Source organism: Giraffa tippelskirchi, chromosome 6 (assembly GCF_054371585.1).
Source record: "Giraffa tippelskirchi isolate mGirTip1 chromosome 6, T2T-mGirTip1v1.2.pri, whole genome shotgun sequence".
In the NCBI taxonomy this organism is placed as follows: Eukaryota; Metazoa; Chordata; class Mammalia; order Artiodactyla; family Giraffidae; genus Giraffa; species Giraffa tippelskirchi.
The window spans coordinates 137,931,017-137,948,030 of NC_137280.1; the positions used below are offsets into that span (position 1 = coordinate 137,931,017).

Below are 17,014 nucleotides of genomic sequence, written 5' to 3' on the forward strand. Positions count from 1 at the left end.
CCCCTGGAGAAGGAAATGGCAACCCACTCCAGTACTCTTGCCTGGAAAATTCCATGGACTGAGGAGCCTGGTAGGCTACAGTCCATGGGGTCACAAAGAGTCAGACACGATAGGCTTGAAGTTTTCCCTGTAAAACATTAAATAATCCATGCTTTTTTGTGACCCAGGAGAGAAGGCACAGATGTCTCTCTTTCAACAAAATCTAGGTCTGAAAACCCTTCCCAAGTGGCTTGGCTTTCCTCTGGAGCTTGAAAGAGTTGCTTTTCTGGAGACCTCTCCTAAATTTCAGTGATCTAAAAGAACATTTGAGTTCCTAGTCCCCCAGCAGGGACTCAGCAAGCACCAGGAGAGAATGGAAAGAGTAACAAGCAGAGGACCAACAGGACATGGAATTTAGGCAGGAAGATGAAGGAAAGGAGGGAAGTGGAGCAAGGTGAAAGACCCTCTCCACACACACATGCACGTGCACACACACACACACACACACACACACACACACACCCCAAGACCAACTTCTCTTTCATTTTTCTGTTCAATTGCAAACCCAGGCAAGGGCACCTGGGAAACATTCCTCCCAAGTAATCTGGGAGCAGGGAAGTGGGTGAGAGTAAGGAAACAAGATTGGCCACGAGTTGCTAGTTATTGAGAATGGGTGGTAGGTATGCACTGGGTTCACTGATACTCTGTACCTTTGTATAGGTTCAATATCAGCCATCCACTTGCTGTGTGAACTTGGGTAGATTCCATGCTTTCTTTGGGCCACCACGTCCTTATCAGTACTCTAACTTCATTTATAGAAGCTGCAGAAATGGCTACTCAGGGGTGCAGGGCAAAGGGCTTGGCCAGGGTCACACATTTTATCAGGAACATTTTTCGCTGAGAGATCAGTAAGGGTTGGGAAAGGGGAGGGAGCTCATGGGAGAGAAAAGGAATGGGGTGGGAAGCAACACTTCCAGTCACAAAAGATAACAGAAGTTGCCGTGGGTTCCCAGCTGGATAAGGAGGGAGAGATGGAGGCATGGGCATCATTTAGAGGAACACTTCAGTGCAACAACATAATAGCAATCACCCCATCTCCTCTTGGTTCCCCAAGCCTGACTCTTGAATCATCAGTGAGTAATGATGTGGAGCCCCACAGGCAGACACTCAGATCTGGATTTGAGCGAACAGTCCTTTGATTTGTTTTCGTTAAGACTAACAGTATCCCTGCAGATCCTTCACTTCAAAGACCTGAGAGTTTGGGAGCTAAGGGCGGGCAGCTACTGCACTGAGAGAACGAAAACAACCGAAAGGGCTTTTTGCCATCGGTGCCAAGGTGAACTTTGGCTTCAGGCTGTGGATTCAAATCCTAGATTTACCACCTCCTCACTGTGTAGCCTTCAGCAAGTTTCTTAAATTCTCACCACCTCCTCATCTGTTAAGCAAGGTTACTTACATCCCCAACTCAGAGTCTTAAAAGAGCTAACCTACATAAGGCACTTTCTCAATGTTAACTGTTACGAAAAAGTAAACAAGCCGTAGCCTCTGCTGGTGAGGAACTCGTAATACACTAGGAAAGATCAAGCTAGGGATAGAAATGGCAGTATTGGAGGTATAAAGTCCTAGTGTCTCAAGGTGGAAAAAATGAAGTGTCACATGAATACAGAAGAGAGAAATGAGCATTCTTATGGTCAAAGACAGGGCACACACCTGGGGGTAGTGATATTTTAGCTGGACTGAGGATGGATAAAGTTTGAGCAGCAGAAGCAAGATGGCAAGAGCAAGAGAGAGAGAGAGAAGGAGCACAGAGAGGCTTCCTGCAGAGGGAGGTGTGTTTGGATAAATCAAGACTCCTATCTGGCTAAAGAATAAGGTTTGTAATGAAATGTGGAGGAGATAAAGCTGAGAAGCAGCTGGAGCTGGCTTCTGGGCTGGGCTCTTTTGGGGGCAAGGACCAGAGAGACATACTCAAGTTCACTTAGAAAACCAGAGTTATTTTATTTATTTAAAAAAATTTATTGATTTATTTGGCTGTGCTGGGTCTTAGTTATGGCCCTCTGGATCTTTGATCTTCGTGGCAGCACATGAACACTTAGGTGGCAGGTAGGATCTAGTTCCCTGACCAGGGATTGAACCCACACCTCCTGCTTTGGGAACACAGAGTCTTAGCCATTGGACCACCAGGGAAGTCCCATAACCAGAGATATTTTAAAGGAGAGTTACAGTGCTCACTTCGGCAGCACATATACTAAAATTGGAACGATACAGAGAAGATTAGTGTGGCCCCTGTGCAAGGATGACACGTAAATTCGTGAAGTGTTCCATATTTTTAAATGGGTTGAATGCCCCAACCAAAAAACAAAGACTGGCTGAATGGATACAAAAACAAGGCCCCTATGTATGTTGTCTACAAGAGACCCACCTCGAAACAAGGGACTGAAAGTGAAGAGCTGGAAAAAGATATTCCATGCAAATAGAGACCAAAAGAAGCAGGAGTAGCAATACTCATATCAGATAAAATACACTTTAAAACAAAGGCTGTGAAAAGAGACAAAGATGGACACTACATAATGATCAAAGGATCAATCCAAGAAGAAGATATAACAATTATAAATATATATGCACCCAACATAGGAGCACCACAATATGTAAGACAAATGCCAACAAGTATGAAAGGGGAAATTGTGTTATTGTTAACACAATAATAGTGGGAGACTTTAATACTTCACTCACACCTATGGATAGATCAACTAAACAGAAAATTAACAAGGAAACACAAACTTTAAATGATACAATAGACCAGTGAGACCTAATTGATATCTATAGGACATTTCACCCCAAAACAATGAATTTCACCTTTTTCTCAACAGCACACGGAACCTTCTCCAGGATAGATCACATCCTGGGCCATAAATCTAGCCTTGGTAAATTCAAAAAAATCGAAATCATTCCAAGCATCTTTTCTGACCACGATGCAGTAAGATTACATGTCAATCACAGGAGAAAAACTATTAAAAATTCCAACATATGGAGGCTGAACAACACACTGCTGAATAACCAACAAATCACAGAAGACATCAAAAAAGAAATCAAAATATGCATAGAAACAAATGAAAATGAAAACACAACAATCCAAAACCTATGGGACACTCTAAAAGCAGTGCTAAGGGGCAGGTTCATAGCAATACAGGCTTACCTCAAGAAACAAGAAAAAAGTCAAATAAATAACCTAACTCTACACCTAAAGCAACTAGAAAAGGAAGAAATGAAGAACCCCAGGGTTAGTAGAAGGAAAGAAATCTTAAAAATTAGGGCAGAAATAAATGCAAAAGAAACAAAAGAGACCATAGCAAAAATCAACAAAGCCAAAAGCTAGTTCTTTGAGAAGATAAATAAAATTGATAAACCGTTAGCCAGCCTCATCAACAAACAAAGGGAGAAAAATCAAATCAACAAAATTAGAAATGAAAATGGAGAGATCACAACAGACAACACAGAAATACAAAGGATCATAAGTGACTATTATCAGCAACTATATGCCAATAAAATGGACAACTTGGAAGAAATGGACAAATTCTTAGAAAAGTACAACTTTCCAAAACTGAACCAGGAAGAAATAGAAAAACTTAACAGACCCATCACAAGCACAGAAATTGGAACTGTAATCAGAAATCTTCCAACAAACAAAAGCCCAGGACCAGACGGCTTCACAGCTGAATTCTACCAAAAATTTAGAGAAGAGCTAACACCTATCCTACTCAAACTCTTCCAGAAAATTGCAGAGGAAGGTAAACTTCCAAACTCATTCTATGAGGCCACCATCACCCTAACACCAAAACCTGACAAAGATGCCACAAAAAAAGAAAACTACAGGCCAACATCACTGATGAACATAGATGCAAAAATCCTTAACAAAATCCTAGCAAACAGAATCCAACAACATATTAAAAAGATCATATATCATGACCAAGTGGGCTTTATCCCAGGGATGCAAGGATTCTTCAATATCCATAAATCAATCAATATAATACACCACATTAACAAATTGAAAAATAAAAACTATATGACTATCTCAGTAGATGCAGAGAAAGCCTTTGACAAAAGTCAACATCCATTTATGATAAAAAACCCTCCAAAAAGCAGGGATAGAAGAAACACACCTCAACATAATAAAAGCTTTATATGACAAACGCACAGCAAATATTATCCTCAATGGGGAAAAATTGAAAGCATTTCCCCTAAAGTCAGGAACAAGACAACGGTGCCCACTCTCACCACTACTATTCAACATAGTTTTGGAAGTTTTGGCCACAGCAATCAGAGCAGAAAAAGAAGTAAAAGGAATCCAGATTGGAAAAGAAGAAGTAAAACTCTCACTGTTTGCAGATGACATGATCCTCTACATAGAAAACCCTAAAGACTCCACCAGAAAATTACTAGAGCTAATCAACGAGTATAGTAAGGTTGCAGGATATAAAATTAACACACAGACATCCCTTACATTCCTATACACTAACAACGAGAAAACAGAAAGAGAAATTAAGGAAACAATTCCATTCAGCATCACAACGAAAAGAATAAAATACTTAGGAACATATCTACCTAAAGAAACAAAAGACCTATATATAGAAAACTATAAAACACTGGTGAAAGTAATCAAAGAGAACACAAATAGATGGAGAAATATACCGTGTTCATGGATCGGAAGAATCATTATAGTGAAAATGAGCATGCTACCAAAAGCAATCTATAGATTCAATGCAATCCCTATCAAGCTACCAACAGTATTTTTCAGAGAACTAGAACAAATAATTTCAAAATTTGTATGGAAATACAAAAAACCTTGAATAGCCAAAGCAATCTTGAGAAAGAAGAATGGAACTGGAGGAATCAACCTGCCTGACTTCAGGCTCTACTACAAAGCCACAGTCATCAAGACAGTATGGTGCAGGCACAAAGACAGAAATATAGATCAATGGAACAAAACAGAAAGCCCAGAGATAAATCCACACACCTATGGACACTTCATCTTTGACAAAGGAGGCAAGAATATACAATGGAGAAAAGACAATCTCTTTAACAAGTGGTGCTGGGAAAACTGGTCAACCACTTGTAAAAGAATGAAACTAGAACACTTTCTAACACCATGCACAAAAATAAACTCAAAATGGATTAAAGATCTAAACGTAAGACCAGAAACTATGAAACTCCTAGAGGAAAACATGGGCAAAACACTCTCCGACATACACCACAGAAGAATCCTCTATGACCCACCTCTCAGAATATTGCAAATAAAATAAAAAATAAACAAATGGGACCTAATTAAACTTAAAAGCTTCTGCACAACAAAGGAAACTATAAGCAAGGTGAAAAGACAGCCTTCAGAATGGGAGAAAATAATAGCAAATGAAGCAACAGACAAAGAATTAACCTCAAAAATATACAAGCAACTCCTGCAGCTTAATTCCAGGAAAATAAACGACCCAATCAAAAAGTGGACCAAAGAACTAAACAGACATTTCTCCAAAGAAGACATACAGATGGCTAACAAACACATGAAAAGATGCTCAACATCGCTCATTATCAGAGAAATGCAAATCAAAACCACAATGAGGTACCATTTCACACCAGTCAGAATGGCTGCTATCCAAAAGTCTACAAGCAATAAATGCTGGAGAGGGTGTGGAGAAAAGGGAACCCTCTTACACTGTTGGTGGGAATGCAAACTAGTACAGCCACTATGGAGAACAGTGTGGAGATTCCTTAAAAAACTGGGAATAGAACTGCCATATGACCCAGCAATCCCACTGCTGGGCATACACACCGAGGAAACCAGAATTGAAAGAGACACGTGTACCCCAGTGTTCATCACAGCACTGTTTACAATAGCCAGGACATGGAAGCAACCTAGATGTCCATCAGCAGACGAATGGATAAGGAAGCTGTGGTACATATACACAATGGAATATTACTCAGCCATTAAAAAGAATACATTCAAATCAGTTCTAATGAGGTGGATGAAACTGGAGCCTATTATACAGAGTGAAGTTAGCCAGAAAGAAAAACACCAATACAGTATACTAATGCATATATATGGAATTTAGAAAGATGGTAACGATAACCCTATATGCGAGACAGCAAAAGAGACACAGATGTATAGAACTGTCTTTTGGACTCTGTGGGAGAAGGTGAGGGCAGGATGATATGGGATAATGGCATTGAAACATGTAAATTATCATATGTGAAACTAATTGCCAGTCCAGGTTCAATGCATGATACAGGGTGCTCGGGGATGGAGCACCGGGATGACCCAGAGGGATGGGATGGGGAGGGAGGTGGAAGGGGGGTTCAGGATGGGGAAAACATGTACACCCATGGCGGATTCATGTCAATGTATGGTAAAACCAATACAATATTGTAAAGTAAAAAATAAATAAATAAAAGAAAAAAAATAAAGGAGAGTTATAGAAAACCCCCAAGAACTGGAAAATAGGGATTTTTAATAGCATTGGTGTTTTGTAGAGATTGCCTGGTGGGGTTGTTTATTTGACAAGGATGACTCAGCATCACCAGGTCCCCACTCTAGGTGCTAAGAACAAGGTCCCTCCCCTTGTGGGCAAATGACAACCATGGAAACAAATCAGTGACACAATTTCACATAGTGAAAGTGTTGCAAACAAAATAAAAAGCAAACTACTGGGACCATGACTGTCAGGGGCAAGGGGGTCAGCATTGGTTAGGGATGGAGGTGGGGAGTAGGAAGGCACTCTCTGAACTGACACCTGAGTGGTGGAAAAGCTAGTTTGCAAGGATCCAGGAGAACCGTGAGCTCAGAAGTCCTGAAGTAAGAGTGAACAATCTTGGACTGGCAGCAGCAGAAGCCACATGCAAGGCCCCATCATGAAAATGCCAGTCTTCTTAGCCATGGTAAGGGGGTTGGAAGTTATTCTAAGAGTGAAGGCAAGAGATTCTAGGGTTTTAAGCAGAGAAGTGACATGATCCTTTGGGCAGGTTTCAAATCAGTCCCAGCTCTGTGTGGGTTTGCATCATCATGGAAGGCCTGGAAGCAGGAAGACTAGTGAGGAAACTGCCCCAGTGTCCAGGCACAGGATAGTGTGTCCTGGGTCCAGGGGAGCTCTGGGGACCTTGACAGGGGGGCAGTTTGTGCATCTTCCCAACAAGGGATTTGATAAATAATTTATGACACGTCTGAGGTCCTGCAGACACAGCCATGGTGCTGATCTGAGTACATTGCCAGGAAAAGATATCCCTGGACATACTATTTGAAGGAAAAAGTGTATTGCACAACCACACAGATATCCTATGAGCCCAACTATGTGAAATTAAACACTTGTTTCTGTATCAGTTTATCTACATGTAAAGAAACCTCTGGGAAGATACTCACCAGTGGTTTTTCTGAGAAGTTTGTTTTTGCTTTCCTTTTTTAAAACTATATTCTTTGATCTTTTCTGAGTTAAAATGTTTTCAGTGAGTGTGCATCATTTATGCAAAAAGCCTAGTAACTTTTTTCAAAAGAAAACAGATGGAAGGAGGGAGAGGCAGAGGGAGAGAGGGGGGAATGAAGAAGGAAGGAAATTAAGAAAATTAAAGACCAATCCCTCTGTGCCCCTAACCCTGACACAACACACACACATCACATCACATACACACACATCAGAGGGATATGACAAGGGGCCAGACCACCTCCAGATATGACCATCCAAGGACATCACCAGAGCCCTGGAGAGTTCCTCTTTGGAGAGCATGATTAATCCTGCTACAGTAAGGCTCAGGGATCCAGAGCAAAGATCCGTCACTCCTTGAGAGGCCAGCTTTGAATTTCAGAGGCAGAAAGCAGAGGAGGTGCCTTTGAAGCTCCCCTCCCCCAGCCACCTACATACACACTTGGAAGCCACCAAACTACCTTTAACCACAGTTGCCAGGGCATCCAGGGGCAGGAGGCAAGTGTCTGAGTGGAAACAAACCAGACCCTGGGGAGGGCAGGACAGAAGGGAAAGGGGAGAAGGGGGAGCAGTTGTGCTGGTCCAGGGTGCTTAGTGAGCGACTCCTACGTGTCAGTTTTTGTCCCTTGGCATCAGTGGCTATAAGCTTCCGGCTCCCCAGGTGCGCTTTATTTGACCCACAGTGTTCAAAACTTTGAAATTGGGAGTTATTACATAAAGTTCTAAGAATTGGGAGTTTTTACATAGAGAGCTGAATTTCTGATTTTTTTCTTAGAAAAGTAGGAAAATGCCATCCCCTGGGCCTGCCTTCCCACAGGGAAATAATCAGGTGGAGACGATGCACTCCTGCTGGCCACCACACAGTGATCTCTCGTCTCAATTACTTCCCTGGGCCATGTAGACCCGTGCCTTTGCCACCTCAGATATTTAACAGCTCCTTCCCTCCTTACACGCAGCTGTGATGGAGGAACTATGTGCGTTTTACGGAAGAGGAAACAGGCTCAGAGAGGTTAAGTGACTTGTTCAAGATCACACAGCTTTTAGTAGCAAAGCAAGAATTCAAAGCTGACTTCAGAACCTATGCCCTGAGCAGTGAGGCAAAGTTACAGAAGGAGGAACCAGTGAGTCATCCCCCAAGTTGCTGGCCACAGTCTCTTTAAGGTTCATTTTTCCAGAAAGAACTGGCCCTCTACCCTAGGACCGCAGTGAGCCCCCCAGGTGGTAGGCAGCAGGCCTCTTTTGAGTTCAAAGGGATGTGGGCACAGTAGCAGGATCCAGGAGGGTTTTCTACAGTGGAGAAGGTGAAGGAGCCGAAGCGTTTTTAATGTGGGCTGAGACTGAAGCCTGAGTGAGGTGATGGGCAGAACCTGAGTGGGGTGGGGCGCACTGAGTCCCCATCGCCATCTCCATATTTGACCCAGGGCAGCTTGCCTTTTTCTCTTTTCTATGTCAGGGTTCTATTTAAAACCTTTAGGCAAAGGGGGATTTTGCTGCTCAAAAATAGTTTGGATAAATTTGACAATTTGAGTCTGTGTCAAAAAACCATAGATGAATATTTCACGTGTGACTAAGAAGCTATCACTGGGAACTGTCAAATGAGCCCCGTGGGCTATGGCCAGCCTCTTATCTTCAGCTTTCAGGAGGGACCTCCTGCTAGATTCACTTCCACCCCACGGCCCCTGAAATGGAACCCACCCTCCCAGGACTCCAAGCAGGGCCCAGAATTTGTTTGTGTAGATTTGCATAAAAAGCTTCACCGAGTGAGATTCACTAAAAGCAGGTGAGATTCACCGAGTCCCCCAGGGCAAAGATTTTCTCTTTGAATTTCATTTTCTCTTGAGAAGCAAACATTTCACTTCTCTGGCTTCCTCCATCCACTGGACCTGAACTCCCTTCCTGTTCCCTTATGCCACACACTCATGGACACAGACGCACATGCATGCACACACGTATACAAATATATGTGTACACAGGCACATACACATATAAATGCTCATGAACATGCACCCAACAATCTTTAAGTCACTGAACAAGTGGCTGTTCTGTCACAGATGATCCTACAGTTTGATCTAGCCTAATGTCTGCCCGGGATGTAGCCCATTTGCCTGAGAAGCACCTGTCATTGCCTTGGGCACGGCAGCATCGCCTCCAAGGAGATAGTAGCGAGACCCCACCCTGTGTCTCTGAGCCAGCCCTCGGGGACTGAGACTCAAGAATCTGTACTGGAACCTCAGCTTGGGAACCCTGGAGGAAACTCTCTTTTTCTGTTCCTAGTTGCGTCTAGAGTCTTGGCAAAGACCTTCAGGCACAGTGTCACCCAGACCTTCTCATCTGCTCTGGGTAGCAGGGGGTTACTGCAATAGTAAGGAGTCAGGCATCACCACAGGATGGGGTGGAAGCTTTAAATGGACCCTCCCAGCAGCCTAACATGGAGATACTTGCCACTCAGAGACCCAGCCCTGCCAAGAAACCCAAATGACTTTGTCCCTGGACACCCCTGACATGAGATGAATGGGTTTCTCCCTCCTCCAACCTTCATATCATTTCCTAGCCAGACCAGGTACCTTGGGGCAGCTATGTAGGGCTCCCTGCTGGTTAAGGCTCCAAGCCCACTTCTGTCTTCTGGTTCACTTCTGGGCTGGGTCACTCACCTCGCCTCTCCTGTATCAGCCAACCCACAACAAGCCCAGTTTGTTCACCTCTCCCTGTGTCCCCCCAACCTGCTCTGTCTCCTAGGTATCTGCCCACTCCCACCGCCTTCAGTCCCCACATAGCTCTTGGCCATGTCTACTCCCCTCCAAACCCTTCGCCTAGTAATATTAACCAAAATAATAACCAACATTTACCAAACTCCTATTATGTCTCAATACTGATACTCACTTCATTTCATTCTCACACCAAAAAATTGGAGCATTATTGCTACCATTTTACAGATGAGGAAATTGAGGGCCAACAGGGTGAAGCAACTCCCTTAAGGTCAAACAATTTGTTGTGAAAAGCTAGGCATCATATTCAAGTCTGTCTTGTGTATTTCATGCCCCTTATGGCTACCTGGCATTATATTGCATTTATTGATTTGGCCATTATCAATCTGGATTGTGGGCTTCACAGGGGCAGGGACTGTCTCACTTACCACTTCCTGTATCAGCCTCTGCCACCTAATTAATATTCAATAAATATTTGTTAAGTGAATTGATGGCAAAGTCCACACTCTATTTTTAAAACTGTTTACTAATTTTTGACACAGCAATGCACATGGTTTTAAAAAAATCAAGAAATAAAAAAGTGAAATTTAAATCTTCTTCCTGGATGCCTTGTTCCCTTCCTCCATGGCTCTTATGTATCCCTCCAAAGATATTAGAATATTCTACACACATGTGTGCTTATACAAATGTGTGTGATATACATGTGTGGTATCATACTATAGTATTGAAACCACTCTGCATCTTGATTTTTTCACTTAATGTGTCTTGGAAATATTCAAATCAGTGTATATCTATACACACAAATCCCTATGCTATTAACTGCCATGCTAAGCTTCATACCCATCATGTGGGTTCCAGGGAAGTCCCTGGAAACTTTTTAGGGCTGGAGTAGTAAGTGTGATCTGACATCATGAGTGACCTAGAATTTAGGAGCAGGGGAAGGGACCTCTGAAATTGTCTTGTTTAATCCCTTTATGTTATAAGTAGGGAAGCTGAGGCCGAGGGGGTGGTGGTGGTGGAAACAGACACTCCTAGAGCCACACTGGGAGTTCGTTGCAGATCCAGGGCAAGAGCCATGCCTCTGGAATCCTTGGCCAGGCTCCTCTGCTTGGCAAGCTCAGAAGAAATTATAGCCAGTTCCCAGCAGAGAGAGTGCCTGGTTGGGCTTTGTCAATGGCAATGCCCTCCCAGGCAGGCTGGGGTGAGAGTGATAATGTAGGTCGTTTGGTAATCAGAAAAGAGAGCTCAAGCCCTTTAAATGCCAGCAGTTTCATTTGGTCCCAGAAGACCAGATTAGCATTGATTGTCTGCGCTGAGCTAGTAGATAGAAGGCCCATACCAAAAGGGAACACCAGCCTGCAAGGATGAGCCAAAGCCCCTCACTCTCAGTGCAGCCTGGCTTGGCATCTGGGACTTCCTGAGCCCACGGGCAGCTTCCAGGAGCCTATGCCTTTCCTCCGGTCGGCAAAAGTAGGGATGGGAAGGGGGAAACAAATCCAGAAGCACAGCTGAGGGAGCTAAAATTCAGAGAAAGGAGTCTCTGTTGGGATGAATGCCTTATCTGCAGGTGCATTTTGCATCCCCATTCTTTACCTTACCCTACACACACACATACACACACAGACACACACACTGTAAGTTCCATGAGGGCAGGGACCTAGCTCACCTTGTTTGCTATGATTCCTAGTGTAGTATCTGATGTGTTAGGTGCTCAGTAAATATTTGTTAAGGCAATCAACACATGCACACATATATATCATTCCTACACACATAGACACACGCTGCACACTCTACTCTCTGGATTGTTGTTTAAACTGTTTCTACTCCCTCAGCTGTCCTTTTCCTGCCTGTGGCTATAGGTCTAGCCTTCTCTGGGAAACCTTCCCCACTGCTCCAGCTACAAGGGCCTTTACTTCCCCTGAAGCTCTTGTAGTTTCAATGAATAAAACAATAGCATCTTCCTCCCTCATATCAGACATACTCTGATGGGTTTGCGTGATTTACAGGAATGACAAGACAGAGGGTTTAAAAGCCAGATCATTACAGAAAATCCGTGTTCTGTAATATTATGAAAATAATATTCATACCATACAGGCAATAATTAATTCTGTGTTGCCTTTTGTATAGAGGTAGGGTGGGGTAGTGGAAGGAGTCTTGGGTATGTCATCATGAAAACTTGGGTTCAAATCCTGCCTCTGTCACTGGTTAACTTCCTAGCCTTGGATTAGTTGCTTAGCCTAGTGTCCAGTCCTTATCTATAAAATAGCAGTAATAAGAACTTCCTCACTTGGTTGTGCGGAGAAGGAAATGGCAACCTACTCCAGTACTCTTGCCTGGAAAATCCTATGGACAGAGGAGCCTGGTAGGCTGCAGTCCATGGGTTCGCTAAGGGTCGGACATGACTCAGAGACTTCACTTTCACTTTTCCCTTTCATGCATTGGAGAAGGAAATGGCAACCCACTCCAGTGTTCTTGCCTGGAGAATCCCAGGGACGGGGGAGCCTGATGGGCTGCCGTCTGTGTGGTTGCACAGAGTCGGACACGACTGAAGTGACTTAGCAGCACTTGGTTGTGAAAATAAAAAGAGTAAGCACTAATATGTAACCATGCAAGAACAGTGATGTTTTTCTGTTTTGTTCATGGATGTAGTCCAGGACTTAGAACAATGCCTGGCATATAGTCGGCACTCAATAAACAGTTGTGGAATGAATGAACTTGCAGTAGTCATAAAGGTAGCTACGATTTGTTAACCACTCATGGTATGTCAGGCTGCGTGCTAAGCAGGTGTGTAGTCTCTCATTTAATCCTCACCCTAGTCCTGGAAGTAGCCCCATTTTTTAGATGAAAAACTAAGGCTAAAACCAACCTCATAGCAAGTTGTCAATGAGGATTTATTCCCTTCTCTCCCCCAGCACACTGTTGTTTCCCTTTTTCCTTGTCTTAGTTTTGTCCCATCATCCAGCTCTCAGCTCTTCAGCAACCACAGCCTCACTTAGTCTTTTCCCTTGAGGATCCTGGCCCTGGGACCTCTGCAGGATGCAGGGTGCAGAATATACTTAGACCCAGATATGGATGCCTGTTTCCCCCGCTCCATTTTTCCCACTGGCTACAAAGCAGCTGCCTGTGTTCCAGCCCTCATTCTGTTCTTCACCCCCCCACACACCACCCCACCCCCACCCCTCATTCATCCCTCTAGCTATTTGCTGAACTTGGCATTTTTTTCCCTAGGCTTGGGCATTTTTTTCCCTAGACTGAACCTCTACCTGGAACATCCTTCCTGTCTTTTTCACTCACAAATAACCAGATTCATCAGGTTAAGGGTACTCTAAGCACCCTTCTCTGACCCCTCCTGTACCATGACAGGAATCCTCCTTCTGTTCCTATGGCCCTCTACATCCCCCTGCTCCTTTACTCTGTATTTCTATTGGCTCTTTAACTGCCTGCCTCCTGCTATTCACCTTTATTGACTCTAAGTTCCTATTTGAGACCAAGAACTTTTTCCATCTGGCCTGTTACTATATTCCCCCCAATCTTGCACAGTGTCTGGCCCAGAACAGGACTCACTGAAGCTTTGTGAGTGAATGGTCTACTCTATTAGCTGCCAGGACTCACAGTTCTGCTTTTTTCTTTCCAGTCCAGTCTGCAACACTGCTAGCAATTCCTTCCTACTGCTGAGCCAAACTCTTGAATTTGGCCCTTCCTCACCAGCCCTGGCCAGCTTCCATCAACCCCAGGAAAATGCTTCTTTACTGGTTTAGAATTTTTCTGGGCTGCTGGGAAAAAAGAGAAATGTCTCCCACGAAGGGACATAAAGATCATGTAGTTCAGCCTTTCGACTGTACAGGGTGAAAGTGGACTGGGTGAAGGGGCTGGGGTTGGGGGGCTGCCCCCAAGGTCACACAGTCTGTTTAGGGCAAAGGCAAGTACAAAACCCAGGTTTCCCAGGTCATCATGCAAAATCCTTCCTCTCCGTTTAACCTATGGTACATACAAAGCCAAACCATGAGACTGGTTGGATGGGATTTTACACACATAAGAATCAAGGCTACACTTTGAATTTGGGATTTTGTATGTCATCAACATTATGCCTCCTGCTCTGTTCCTTGTTGGAAAGCAGGATAAAAAGCTTGAGTGGGACTTTGACATTCTTGCTCTGGCCTCAGCCCTGCCACTGATGTACTAGCTGTTTCCCCACTGTTCTCAGAGAACAGTGAATTTGACTATAGCCTTAGAGGAAATAAGGCTGGAAAGAAAGGATGCAGCCCAATCGGGGAGAGTTGGGAGTGCCTGAGCCAGAATACTTTATTGGGAAAGCAGTGGGGAACCTCTGAGGGTCTTTGAGCAGGAGATGACCTGACTGACTACAACACAGCCCCTAGGGAACTCTTGGCTAATAAATCTACATAGAAAAGCAAGCTTTTCATGTGAGGTTGTAACCTTATCCACCTGCTGGGAGGCAAATGTCCCACTATCTCTGTCTCTCAGGTAACAGCCATCTCCCCTAAGGACTCTCATTTCACAAGCTCAGATTTCCTGAGGGAGAGATTTGAGCAAAGCAGAATGATTCCCCGGGTAAGTCATTAGCGTGGTGGCTGAAATCTCCATTGAGAGCTTTGATGAATAAATCTGCCCAGAGAGGCCGGTCCTTGGCAAAACTTGTCACGAGGCTCTAAGGATCTCACCCAGTTTGTGCTGTGGTTCCTGGGCTTTCAGGAGGGGCAGTGAGTAGACCCAGAGAAAGGCCTCAGCAGTACCATTTCTTGATCCAGCCCTGATTGCCAGGGGAAAAAATCATGGCTCCTGCAGGAGAGCGCAGTCTAAGCTAGAATGTTGCAACACCACTGATGCTTCTGTTCCCAACTTGGGTTTTCAAGGGCTGACGTGGGGAAACAATCTTGGCATGAGGAAGACAGTTCTACCACTGATGGGCTGCAAGTCCCTGGAAAGACTTGATCTCTCTGAACTTCCTTTCCCTGACTGTTGAAGGAGGCATTTGGCCCAGTTCAGATAACAAAGGGGCTCCAGCTTCCCTTTCCAACACCCACATGTATTGTGTTAAGTGTGTTAAGAATGATCCTGAGGTTTCATCCAGAAAAAGAATACAGCTTTCTGTCAGCTTCTCCAGGAAAGGGAGTTCCCTCCTTTATTGGTTTCCTAGTGCTGCTGTAACACATTACCTAAACTTTGTGGCTTAAAACAGCACAAATTTATTCTCTTATTGTTGTGGGGGTTGGAAATCTGAAATCAGCTTCAGGGGGGTAACGTCAAGGAGTTAGCACAGGTTCCTTCTGGAGGTTAGAGAAGAGAATCTCTTTTCTTGCCCTTTTCAGCTTCCAATGGCCCACTTCTATTTCTTGACTTGTGACTACCCACACCACCCCCCATCTTCAAAGCACATCACGGCAATCTCTGTTTCCATCATCACATCATCTCTTCTGCAGTCAAATCGCCCTCTGCCTCTTTTGTTTTTTTTAATATTTATTTATTTGCCTGCATCAAGTTTAGTTGCAACAATCAGGGCTCTCTCTCGGGAGACATGGAGACTCCAAAGAGTGTCGCCTCAGCAGTTGAGGTGTGCAGGCTTAGCTGCTCTGTGGCATGTGGGATCTTAGTTCCCTGAGCAGGGATCGAGCCCCCATCCCCTGGATCTGAAGGCAGATTCTTAACCACTGGACCACCAGGGAAGTCCTTCTGTATGCCTCTTGTAAGGACCCTTGTGATCATATGGAAGGCCCCCTATCCAGATAATCCAGGATAATCTCATCTCAAGATCCTTAGCTTAGTCATGTCTGCAAAGGTCCTCTTGCCGTGTAAGGTAACACAGTCACAGGTTCTGGGGGTTGGAACATGGGTGGCTTTGAGGAGCCCATTACCTAACCTGTCACACCAGGCCCATGCCACTCATTGGAAATCCCTATAGTCTAGAACTGGAATTGGGACAGAATAATGGAATTATTCCAAGTTAGCATGGGAGGCCTGACATATGCAAACTGTAACAGAGAAAAACATTGCACGTGGCATTTTCTGTTTCTGGAACCATGCCAGCCTCATTGAAATTCCACATCCCACTGCCTTCTCCTGACACTGTATCATTTACAGTGCTCCCGAGGCTAGTACAGTGACTCATTATTATTAGTTAATGAAGCATCTAAGGCCTAAACCCACAGTCAGCGGCTGTGATAAAGAGTGAGGACAGAGCTGGACTGAAGGGAGTTCTGTAGGAGGGATGTAAACCAAAAGAGACAGAGGCCGGGCTGTCCCTGTGTCTTCATTTCACAAACGTTTACTGAGTACTTAGGGGGTCCAGCAACTATGTGTACAACAAGAATAAGGGCCCCAGGTGTGTTCCTGACCCTCAAGAATTCAGGGTAAGTGGTAGAGACAGACAGGTACATAAATACACTAAGACACCCATGAAAACTACTCAGAAGGAGGTGGGTGATGAGGAGCCCTGAGGACAGTCTCTACTTCAAAGAAGCAGGGAGGCCTCCCAGAGGAGGGGGCAGTTCACCTGGGTCTTGAAGGATGACTGGACATTCTGAGGTTGAAAAAGGGAAGGGAAGGGGATGTAGGCAAAAGAAACAAGTGCTAAGGGGAGTAGTGAAAAGGCGTGGGTTTTCACCGCATCCTGAATGACATGCAGAGAGATTCTGCCAGGAGAAGAAGAGAATCTGGAAAATTTGCCTTCAGACTGAAGTGGAGGCAAAGTGGTGACATTTGGCTGGTGATGGGGGCTGGGCAGACACTGTGGGGGAGTCTGGCTTTGGGAATAAAGAGCCACAGTTGCTCCCCACTGTCTGAATAAATTCAGGGGGGCGCTGCAAGGAAAGATCAGATGCTGAAGTGGTGAAGACAGATTTGTGTTCA

At 44.4% G+C, this 17,014-nt stretch overlaps 1 long non-coding RNA gene and 1 other non-coding gene across 2 annotated transcripts in view; both read left to right on the plus strand.

The window, feature by feature from the left end:
* LOC145508736 (uncharacterized) overlaps window positions 1-17,014 on the plus strand; it is a 114,614-nt gene that overhangs the window by 57,749 nt on the left and 39,851 nt on the right. The gene's annotated exons all lie outside the window — the stretch shown is intronic.
* LOC145511748 (U6 spliceosomal RNA) lies at window positions 2,204-2,310 on the plus strand. The gene has a single exon (XR_014058129.1). It is a non-coding gene; the product is annotated as a U6 spliceosomal RNA (small nuclear RNA).